The 10,455-nt window shown below is 39.0% G+C and overlaps 1 protein-coding gene across 1 annotated transcript in view; it reads left to right on the top strand.

Annotated features, from left to right (window-relative positions):
* slc8a1b (solute carrier family 8 member 1b) overlaps positions 1–10,455 on the top strand; it is a 126,650-nt gene that overhangs the window by 93,193 nt on the left and 23,002 nt on the right. The gene's annotated exons all lie outside the window — the stretch shown is intronic.

The following is a 10,455-nucleotide window of genomic DNA, read 5'->3' as shown; positions in this document are numbered from 1 at the left end:
ACTTTTTTCATTGATACAACACAACAAAACTAATTCACACTATAGACACATCATGAAAGATTTGCTAATGCAGTTGCTGTGTTGTTGCTTTTCCCACCAGAAGAATACTAATACAGCTGTGCAGATAATAAGTGTCTTATATACTACATACTAATGCTGCGCAGGTTTTGAGTTTATAGTGTGTTCACACAGTCTGTGCATACTTACCCTGATTTTGTTTGTGGACACTATTCCACCACAATGCAGTGCACAAAGGAAATGGAGGAGCTTGTATAGAATTGTGACAAAGTTAAGAGCACTATCTACAGAAACCAATACTTTAACAATAGAAAATACCCTAGAAACCCTAGAAAACAGTAGGCCATACTGTTGGTTGACATGTGAGCTCTGCGAAGTGCAGACCAGAAATGCCAAAAAATGGGGACAATGACAAGAAACAACCGGGACATTACTGATTAGAGGACGTAAAAGAGTAGGGGTCCTATTTAAACAATCTGAAACGCAAGTATCAAACGCCAAACGCAAGTAGCTGTGTGGGTAGATCTCGGACGCTGTATTTATACCGGCGGGGTAAATGACTCCTGCGCCCAACACAAATCTAAAATGGGTTGGTCTGAAGTAGCTACATTACTCATAAGTGTGGATTGGGCGTAACAGGCAATAAACCAATTAGAGCGTTATTTCACATTCCCTTTAAAAGCAGGCATGCTTCTTCCATGGCGGATTGCTAATATAATGGTGGATTTCCTAGGCGCACCATCTTGTTACATCCATGGGCGCACGCCAGAACCGGTTCACAGCTGAGGAGACCGCCGTTTGTGAGTGAATTTTATTGACAAAATTGACAAAATGTAAATACAGAAATTTGGGTTAAGTGGCATCGGCACATTGATGTCATCAACACATCCACGATTAATGGACATTTTTTGCTTGGTTTGCAAAAATGGGAACTGTTGGGTCCGTGAGATGAGAGAAGCAAAGTGTATGCGCGGTGGGCCCACTCTACATTATGGCCAAGCATGTGTCCTTTAAAATAGCATCTGAATATCGCACCACTGACTTTAGACTGGGTTTTTCCTGATCTGTGGTGGAGTTTTCTGACACTGCAAAATAGAACTAGGGAACGTTTGCAACGGAACACTCCTCCTCTTATAGGAATGATACGTGCTTCGGTGCACTTGGTCAATTGCACTGGGTGCAAGATAGGGCGTTATAATCATCTCAGTGTTTTTTTTGGCAATTTGAATCATATTTATAGTTTAGAAAGCCTAAATAAGAGCCCTTTAAAGTTGACAAAAAAGAAAAGCACTTTTCACCTGGCAACGTTTAAGACAATATAAATAAATAAAATCAAAGCAGCAGTTGCACCTATATTGCACATATTCCTAAAGTGACCAAATGCACAGCTGGTCCCTAATCGCTTATGTTTAAACTGGCCTGTTGATTTGAGTTTCAAATTTGACATCCACAGGAGCGATTCTGCTTCCCCCCTCTTTATTCCTGCCCCCTTTTTTTCTACTTTTCCTCCTCTGCTTCTACTCAGAGGTCTGTACAGAAAACTCAGTGGGAATCACACCTGTCCTCTCCTTTCTTCTTATTTCCTTCAGCCCTGTTCTCTGGCTTCCCCTTCATCCAGCCAAGAGCTTTTAATGCTTTGAGATCTGATCTCTGCTGGTGTTTGAAAATCTCACCACTCTCTTGGGATTATGGCACAAAGAAGACAAATAGAGATAGTATCCAAGAGGACGTTCACTGCTTACTTGATGTGAATGGCATTCATTGGCAGCTAAGTTACCTTCATCCCAACAAAGAATGCCAAAGAATCCCCAAAGTAAGAAACCCCCTATTGTATAAATGAACACCCACAGTAGAAATGTCACTGTGTCGATGCAGTGTTTTAGGCAAAAACATAGTTATCAGGACAAAAATGACTGCTATAACCATTACGGATATTTTACTTGTATTATCAGCCCTTGCATCTGTTTCCACATTATATAGAGTTGAGATAGCATCCAAAACAACTCACACATGCGTGTCCTCAGCCACGTGCACCATCTGTGCATCTGTTTTCCACTGGTTGTCTCTTCAGAGCTACTCATCTCGCTTTCTTAATATCACCATTTAATGTAATATGGAGTGGTAAAAATAGCCACTTACGACTTGTTGTTTAATTGCCTTTCAAACGAAAACAAAGCTAATTTATAAATAATTTCAAAATTGACTTAAATTGCAGTTTATGTTGATAGAAGAAAGTGATAGTGTCTTAACTCAAAGCAAATGCATGTTCATGTGAGCTGGAAACAGTATGTGTTTTGAGGAAAATCAGCCCAGCTTAGTGTTTTCAAGTTGTTGTCTTAAGAAGAATCTGCTGTGCCGTTATACTCTACTGGGTAAACTCATTAAATGATACTCTATCTCTGTCACACACACACACACACACACACACACACACATACACACACACACAGTCAGAGAGCAGTGCTATCGGTTTGTTAAAGGCAGCGTGCATTTACCAGGCATCAGCAGTGTTTATAGTGATGAGGGGATCCAAGACAAGGGCTGGATATCGCATTATCACAGTCAGGAGATCAAACACACCTCCGGGATACACAGAGACAGACACATACAAACACACACTTCTATACACACACTCATGGTTTAGGGCCTGCAGTGGGTTTGTGTTTAATGAGTGTGTTTTATGAGCTAATGTGGTAGTTCTCTCTGTGCTAAATTGGCCTTGCACAGATCTTTATGGCCTCGGACTGTGTGTATGTATGCACACGGAGGCTTATCATTATGTACTTTCCTGTGTATACATGTGTCTCTATCGCCTGTATGTGTGTGTGTTCAAGATAGACCCTCGCCTCTCCAGAATCTTGTATTTGGGGGGAAAAAAGCTATGGCACTAAATTTTCTACATATATATTTATTATCAGGAGGTTTTGCAGTATCCTCACGGCTAGTCATTCTAAGTCCCCCTCCCCCGTAATATTACAAAGCAACACAAGCTAATGATCTGCTTACAGTCTACATTCATAATGTATATGAGGTCATAATTTGGTTACACTTTACTTGAAGATATCAACATAAGAGTGACAGTCATGAACGTGTCAAAAAACATTATAAACAAGTCATAAACATTTATGACATAACGCTTCTTTTAGTAAGTGTCATTCGGTTTTGCCATGACAAGTTGAGGTTAGGGTTAGGGTTCATTTGTCATGACTGACAGTTTTATGTAGAAAACTTAAAGCGTTACCAATAATTCTTAACATTGGACAAGCATATTTCATCTACATTTAAATTTTGTGACAGTCTGTGTTCCAACTACGATTTTTTTTCTTCAAGTTTTCCTCTTATTAGTGTTTTGGAAAAGGCTTATAGATGAACTACTCTCATACAGTGAGACTGGAATGTAAAATTGATTTTCTCAATGCATCTTGGCACAACCCCACGTTTTAAATCTGCTTTTAAGAATCCTGCCCCAGAGACCACCCACCAATACAGGCACCATCACTCTCTAATGTTGATTAATGTGTGCATTGGGCCTTCAGATAAAGCAGCTTCAGGGGTGTACGAGTGAAAGAACATAGTGAGCTTTTCTTATTAGAAGTTACTGTTTCATGTTTGATCAAACACACCTCATGAGTGAGGTGTCCCAAAGCCAGAGATAAAAGCCTGATATTCTTTTCCTTTTTTTCTGTTGTTTTTTTCAATTACTTTTCTTTTCTTTTTTCGCTGTAAGCAACAAAGCTTGAAAGGATTACCGTACTGACTAAACAATACCGGATCTGACATCTGCTATGACGAGCTACACCAGGTACAGTAGGAAAGATGGGGAGGTAAACAGTGTAGTTCAGTCATCTCTCTTGTAGCTGTTTGATTTTACTGAGAACAGGAGGGATGGAACTGAGTAACAAGGCTATTAGCAGTTGCATCGCTGAATGGACAGTTGGGGGCTGCTGCTGTTTATGTATAATGCAGCTTGAAATTCACACTTCCATTATCTAAAACAGATGAAGGGTATAGTGATTTTTTGTAAAGTACTCTTAAAAGCTAAAGTTTTAAGATGATGGATAATGGTCATTTAGCATCTCAGTTATCTCACCTAGGGCGCTATTCAAGGATCTAAGCGCACAACGTGTGGCACAAGACGCAGGTGCGTTTAGGGCGTACCCAAATCCGCTTTTGCTAGTTTGACAGCAGAAATAAGGGTCCATGCTCCAGGCGCATGGTTCAAAAGTGTTGTACTTGGTGTCTTTATTAATTCATAGGTGTATTTTGGGTGTTACGTGCAATAAAGCAATCAGAGTGTAATCTCCCATTCCCTTTAAAAGCCACACATGTTTCTACCTTGGCTCATTGCTATTGTAATGGTCGATTTCCCTGTAATATTTTTATTTTAAATTGCATGTGTGTGTGCTGTTGCGCTTCCCTGTGTGCGTGTATCAAGCACATTGTACGTGCACTGTGTTAAAATATTAATGAAATGCTACGCTATTGACTTCTGACCAGGTTTTTGTTGGTCAATGGCGCGATCACGTCCCGCTGCCTCAAGATAGCAATACGCCAAGAATTCACCTGAACACACCTCCCTGTAAGACCAGCACGCCCATGGGCGCACAGATGGCCGCAGGTGCATTTGCTTTTTAAATGACATGGGCGCTGGACAGGAAGTTGACAACTGCGTCGGTCCTAAACTAGGAAAGACACTTGTGTCGGGCATGCGTCGCGTTGCACTGGGTAAAAGACAGCTTCCCTATACTTGGATGAAAACACAAGTACCAAAATCTGCTTTAAGCAGTGTGATTGGTTTTAGCCTCATGAACACAGGCAAAGTAGTCCCTGCTAGTTCAGTGTGTGATAATTTATCCTTTTAACGCAAACCAGACCCTTTCACCATAATCTGCATCACCACAAGTAATCCAGCAGCTGCTACTAGTTGTCATTTCTTCAAAAGAGAAAGCAGAGGCTTGCCATTGACTTTTTCATTGACCTATTTCCAACTGTTCTATTTCTGGGAGCGTTTTTGTCATGTTCTAGAATGACTTTCAACAACCTCTCGGAGCAGGTGTGAACTTGCATTCAGCTTTGGTTTGTTTGGGCAGGTGGAGCCAGGTATTTATAATGCTTTCATGTGCTCCTTGGATGGTCCTTTTCCTGGGTTGGGAAGTTGTTCTTTCAACTTGGGTGTGTTCATAAGCTTTAAGTTTTAATTTGGAGAAAAAAAACACGGACACTACAAATATGTGTTGTATTTCTTTTGCTCACATTAATAGCTGTTTCCAGTATATATTTCCAGTTTGAGGCTTTATAATATTGATTTTGTCCCAGTCTTATTGCTGCACCAGTAACTTCTAAAATTCTGCTTTATCTTGTTATCAGGGTTGATGCTAATAAATAACTTTTCTTACTAATTTAGGTCACTCTACATGGAAAGTTACAACCTAATATCATAACAATAATGACATGTAAGCAAAACATTGTATGCAATACATGAAATAATATGTGAATTTGCCATGTTGCTAAATAATATGACATCAATTCAGCAAGCGGTGTACCAAAAATTCCGTCAATTTTGAGTTGTTCCAATTTGAGGGGGCATTCAAGTAAATTTTCCCAGCTAGCTTTATTACCACACCACATGTCTACACTGTATGTGGTGGATTATTTTTTTAAAGAAATAGAATGTGACTCTGACTCCTGCTGAAGGTGTTTTGGGCAATCACAATAGGAAATTTTCTTCTGAAAGTAAAAGCTAGATTCCCCGGAGTCCTTAAGAGTTTCCAGATGACCCTGTGATATTGTAGGTTTTTGAAGAGCTTCAGGACAGCGGGGGGGCAGATGAGAGGTCACTGCAGCCTGTGACCCTCCGTCAGTCATCCGGGTGGGAGAAAGTGCAGCGTAAAGAAGGAACAGTGCTGAGAGGGAAACCAGCTGAAAACACACGCGCCCTGCAGAGGGTGATGACCGCATGTTCTGACAATACCAAACACACACACAGTATCAAACATGCACTGACACACACAACTCGTAGAGGAACATACACGTGACCACACAGAGCCCTGCACCAACACACGTTAATGTGTGTTTATATACGTATGTAGCAGCTTTTGTCTGACAGCAATGTCCTCAACGTGTGTGTTTGTGTGTGTGTGTGTGTGTGTGTGTGTGTGTGTGTGTGTGTGTGTGTGTTCTGTTATGCTATGCAACAATAAATACCATAATAATTAACCCTGGCATGAATTAGGACATGTGCCAAAACAACACAAATTAATTGTAGACATGACTATTTGTTTATCATGCCAGTTTGTGCGTGCGAGCGTGCGTTCACCAGTGTCTCTCCATGTTAAGGTAAATCATCAGTTACTGTCCCAGTACTATTTGTCATTAGTAATATTTGAGTGAGTATCATTTACATTAGCAATGATAAATGATCATTGGAAATTAAATATTAATATCAGTATTTTGAGTGTAAATCAACGTAGATGATGGCACAGAATATTTTTTTATTAGATTGCAGATTCATCAACTCAGTCACAGATTGAGAGTAGAGCCCGACCGATACAAATATCCAATATTCCAATATATCGGCCAATCTTTTTTTTTTTATACAAAAATTAACTTAAATTAAACAAACAGATTTCTCTAACATTAGTTATTTGTAGTTATTTATGAGTTCTCACTAAAATAGTATGATGATAATTGGTTTTGTTGCAACAGAACAGAGGAACATCAAAATATATTAAACTTCTTATAAAATTTATAAAAATACAATCTTAAGATATAAAACTTAAAGTACTTTGAACAAAATCTCATTAACAAAAAAATATAAAAATCAGTGTTGCCAACAGGGACGTTGTAGAGCGCCCTCTGGTGGACAGTCTGTACACCACCAACGCTCATAACATGGTTGACCGTCCGTTTTTAATTTTAATTTTTAAATATTAATTATCTGAATAATTAATTTGTCATTATAAATGATTCTGATGACTGAATATTTAATATATATATCTTTTTTTTTTATTGGCCATTATAAATGTAAACCAGAATCTTCCCTTCTTCTTCCTCTTCCTCCCATTCTACACTCTCCTCAACCTCCTCATCCCTTCACTTCTCTGCCTTCTGCTCCTCTCCATCATTCTCTCACTTAGTTCTCAGTCTCCTCTTCTTCTTTGCATGCTTTTCAACTTTCTCCTCATCAGCCTCTTCATTTTCCTTTTTGTTTTCTTCTCCTCTCTTACTTCTTCTTCCTGCTTTCTTTCCACCTTTTTGGTCTTCCTCATCTATCACTTCCTCATCATCCATTTTAATCCTTTTTGCCTTATTTCTTGTTCCTCCTCCTCTTTCGCTCTCCCCATCATCCTCCTAACTAACTTCCTCAGTTCTCTTATCTACCACCTTCCTTCTGAACTATAGTCTTGACCTCCTTTTCTTCTACATTCTATCTTCCTTTCTTCTTTCTCTCCTTTAGTTAAAAGTTCCAGTTGTTTTTCTCCACTGCTCCTATTCTGTCTCCTCCTATGGGACTCTCCAAAAGTGTGACAGAGTAACATCTCCTTCTTCCTCCTCCTTGCCTTTGCCCCTGTTGTACTGTTAATCCCATCAAAGACTGTCTTCTCCTGTCTTCTTTCTCCTTCCATCAGCTCATCTCCTCTTTGACACTGCGCAGAAGTTTCTCCCCTCTGCTCCTCCTTTGGCTTTATATGTTGACAGTTTGCAAAGATACCTCCCCTCCCCTCTTACTCTCCCCTCCTCTTCTGCCTTCTCTGACGGAACCTGAATCCATCAAACATGACAGGGTGCAAAAACCCTCTCGTCGCCTCTCCTCTCTGTCGATTTTTCATTCTTCCCTTTGTCTTAACCCCTTTTCCTTCACCTCTCATGCCGTCCTATGCCCTCTCTCTGTCGTTTCCCATCACTTCTGTTGAACTAGGGACTCTAACCCTATCAAAGCATGACAAAGTGTGAAAGCCCACACACACACTAAACACACACACACACACACATACACACACCCATGCTAGATAGATAAAGAGACAGACAAACCTCCGAAATGAAAAAAAAATGAAAATAAATATTCAATTGTATTAATATACAATTATTTAATCAAATGTGTATCAGTACATTAAGTTGTCTTCAAATGCTAAATGAGCAGCATGCTGTAAAAGTTCTCATAATTTCAAGGAATCACACAACATTTTAAGTTAGACGACTTAACTTATTCTCCAAACTTTTGCTTGATTTTTTTAACATTGTTACAATTTTACATATTCACGTCTGTTAATTTACACTAAATTTGTACATTGTACCCAATCCTAAATAGGCTTGACTCTAGACACCGAGATATGCAAGAAAAGCTTTAGTTTCTACGACGTGTTGTGTTTATAACTGTTCCAAACGGCCACTCTCGAAGGCAGGGTGCTAGGCATGATAATTGTTTAGACATGGGAATCATGGTGACCGTTCCATTTTTTTTAACTTGGAAGTACAGATGAACGATGCAAACAGTAGTTGAGTAACGAATTAAAAAAAGAAAAGTTCAAACCCTGGCTCTTTTCTTACCTCTGCACACGTCAATGAAGGCACGAAGTGTTGGATTGAAGGTTTCGAAAAGTCATGGAAATGATCGGAGACCGACCCCAATTCCAGCACTGGAAATGTTTGGTGACAACAAGTAGTTGATGAGTATATCATCAACTACTATATGATCGAGCCTCACCGCTGCAATCTAATGGTTACAGCGTTTGCTGTACCATTTGCAACTACTATCAAACCAGAGTATCTGATATGATAAAAACAATTTAAGGTCCTAATGTAGAAAGAGAACAGGGAGTGGGTGTAGTTGATGCATTTGAAATGCTGCTGCATTGCTTGCTTTGTTTGACACATGTCTAGAAAAACACATAACAAGCCTCCATCATGTAGGCCTCCACACAAACTTGTAATCCTTACATTCATACCAAGAATAGTAGTTGCTGATTTTACAGTGCATGCATTATATTAAAATCAGACAGGACAAATGATGTAGAGATTTGAATCAGGATAAGGACTAACATCATGTTGGGATGTCTAACCAAAATACAAAGGAGGAATGGACTACACCACTAATCTAAAGTAGATCTTAAATAACACCTTAAATAATAAAAAATAATGATGACTGAAATTAATACTTGGGCTGTCTTACCAAAATAAATGTTTGTTTTTTTCCTTTGGTGCAAGACAGAAATTATTTCAAGCATGGTTTTTATCAGCACTTGATTACGGTGATATTTTATACATGCATGCAAATTTGCCATCACTGAAAATGTTAGATTTGGTGTACCATGCTGCGTTCCTTCTGTCACTGGCTCAGGTTTCCGCACACATCATTGCAAGTTGTGTGAGAAAGTGGGTTTGTCTTCTTTATTCAACCATAGAATGGAGCACTGGTATATATTTTTTCTTTATAATATCAATAATGATAATAAATTGAATTTATATAGCGCTTTTCACAAACTCAAAGCGTTGTGTTGCACAAGCTGCCTTCTTAGTTACAGTGCGTTCTCTACTGACGCCTCGGTACCATCGGTAGCTGCACCTTTTGTTCACACGGACCAATGATGTACGTCACTCTTGGAACCCATACTGTATTTGGTGAAAGTGCTTTTAAGGTTTTGCTCCGTCATCTTGAAGCTAAAGAGTCACCTTAATCTTTAATTCTCATTTTAAAACAATAAGATTAAGGCCTTCCTGACCACTGAATGCACATGTCCTGTTTCAGACTTCTGATTTTCTCAAGTGTTTAATGTAATTTGTCTAATTTGTATTAAGTCTGTTGTTTTCTGTTTTCGATCCTGCTGCCATAGCCAGGACTCCCTTGTAAAAGAGATTCTGAATCTCAATGGGACTATTTCCCAGGTGCTCTTAAACTAAAAAGGACTATCAGTACTATGTGGAGAAAGATGGTACCATGTGTTCTCACATGGACTCATCAGCAGTATAAATTAGATAGCTATGTTTTCAAGTTGCTCTGGCAAGTTGCTGAAGCTCATTTGAATTGAAACTGTATCAAGAAAGAAGGAATTAGGGAGGATGAATACAAATTGCAGGTTTTAATACCAAGAAGCAGAGACAAAGAGGATAAAATGACAGAAGGTAGATCAAAAGGAAAATAAAGATTAAGAAAGAAGGAGAAGGGGTTAGAAGCTGTTATGTAACAAAGAGGCAGATATTTGGAGATAGGGCAGATGTTGATTAAATTCTGTTTATATTGTTTTGTGCTGCCCATTTAAAGATACAGTGCACATTTATTAGCAGTCAAAATAGAGAAAAAGGAGCATTTGAAAATAAATGTTATGACTGAATTCCCAGTGTATTCAGACATTTAAGAAACATTTATTTGTATGGGATTTGGCTCTAAGGCACAGCCAGTTGTATTTAATTGAATTGAGCTTACAAGGAGCAGAGAGGACA

The sequence above is a fragment of the Etheostoma cragini genome, chromosome 17, assembly GCF_013103735.1.
Source record: "Etheostoma cragini isolate CJK2018 chromosome 17, CSU_Ecrag_1.0, whole genome shotgun sequence".
Lineage (NCBI taxonomy): Eukaryota > Metazoa > Chordata > Actinopteri > Perciformes > Percidae > Etheostoma > Etheostoma cragini.
Note: the sequence above shows the minus strand (reverse complement) of the source record. Positions and strands in the feature narration are given on the sequence as shown.